Below are 1,913 nucleotides of genomic sequence, written 5' to 3' on the forward strand. Positions count from 1 at the left end.
CATTTCTAATTTTTTATAACGTTCACGTGGCCTATGAAATTCCAGAGGGAGAGGTTTCTTTCTGGAGAAGTTGGGAAGCTAGCATCAATCTTAAAAATGGTGTAGCCACTCCCTAATTAAACCAGCATTTGGAATGGCTGCAGATGCTTGGTTACCTACCCCCATTCTATATTGATTCTATTTTTATTTCCTCTTTCTGGTTTGATTAGTACCAGACTTCTCATCATTGCTTGCAGCTCCCATGGGTCTCTTCTTTCGATCACTTTGCACTTATATTCAGTCTTCCTGTGTGTTCACAACTGCTGGGGATATCTACTGTATATTTGCTTTTTATACCAACCCTTCCCCACACAAAAAAGTGGGGTGAAAAACCAGTGGAAAAAGGCAGGAATCAGCTATACAAGATGAAGAGGGGTTAAAATTTTTCTTTGGTCAAAAAAAAAAAAAGCTTTTGGAAATGTTGAGAGACAAGGATTGGGTAACAGAGGCAACTTGTAGGAATTGTCACCAATGAAACTGAGCTTGAGACAGAAGCTAGTCTACAACCATATGGAAATGTTTAACAGTGCCATGGTTTATGAATCATTGTTTTTCCTGGACTTTACTTTCTCAAAAGAATGCAGGGCTTGGATAAGGTTAAATGTGTGAGGAAATGGATTGAGAGCATGTGGCTATTAAATTTTGTTAAATGTATTTTACTTTACTTTTTCGCCATATGCCCTAAGAGCAAGGAAAGGAGAACATTGGTATTTGCGTTATTTATTTAAATGTTTGGAACAGAATTCTTCTCTTAGATCTGCATAGCCAGTTATAACACAGGTATTTTGATCTTCTGACATGCACATAAATCTACGGGTAACTGCCCTGGCATCAGTCGATCTGGTAAGCTGATCCTTGATACATTAAGTTCAATGGCACTCCATGTGGACTGAAGGGTCCACCCCCACAGATTTGCCTAAAGGATTGGGATCACAATGAACAAAAAGCTGGTGATTAATACCAGGTCTTGGCGGGGTTGGGGGAAGAAAGAGATGCCTTTAAACTAGAAATATGCCAAAGACCACCTTACCCATTTTATTTGGAGTATGAAACTCAGTATACCAATATGATGCAATTGTTTTATTAATTTGCTGGTTACACTGAATGCCATATGCAGCACCCATAGTCAATAATAACTTAGTGTACAGACTATGCTGGAACTATTGTGAAATTGGGAGGAATTTTTTGGTGACATTCAGAGGCTAAAGTATAAATAGCATCAGTGCTGCTTTAATCTTGGGAGAAATTCTAAACAATTTTCAAATACAAAGGGAAGCTCTGAGAGCAGTTTTATGGCTACCTATTTCTAATTTTGGCGTTGTGTACACAACAATTGTATAAGATTCATATTCTGTAAATATGCATCTCATAAAGAAAACACTATCTTTGACATCTTTAGAGAGAGGAGAAAATAGCAAGAGAAAATTGTCCTTAAACTTAGAAGAGAGTGTAATGGGGAAGTTAATATGGGTATGTGAGAGAGGTCTCATTTGAAGAAGACTACTGTAGATTATTAATTAGGTAGAATTAGCTGAGGTGTGGTCTGACTGACTTTTGTTGCATGCAATTATAAAGCAGATTATTTGTAACTACTAATCTCCAAACACTGAAGACGTATGTTCATTTGTTACTGAAATTTAGTTTAATATTTTCTCTAGTTTCATTCTGAAAATAGTGGTGATGGAAATTGACTATCGAGTTAAACTGAGCTGTTGTTGTACCTCAAGGATTGGGGTCCAATTTACAAATATGGCCCTGGTGACCAAAGCTGGGAGCACAATGGATTTTTGGGTTGTTGGCAATTTCGAAAGGTCAAAATTTTGTTTTGGGTTGAACAAAATATTGTGTTTGATGTGAAAAGAAACATAGCGGTT

Source organism: Eretmochelys imbricata, chromosome 1, assembly GCF_965152235.1.
Source record: "Eretmochelys imbricata isolate rEreImb1 chromosome 1, rEreImb1.hap1, whole genome shotgun sequence".
Taxonomy (NCBI): domain Eukaryota; kingdom Metazoa; phylum Chordata; order Testudines; family Cheloniidae; genus Eretmochelys; species Eretmochelys imbricata.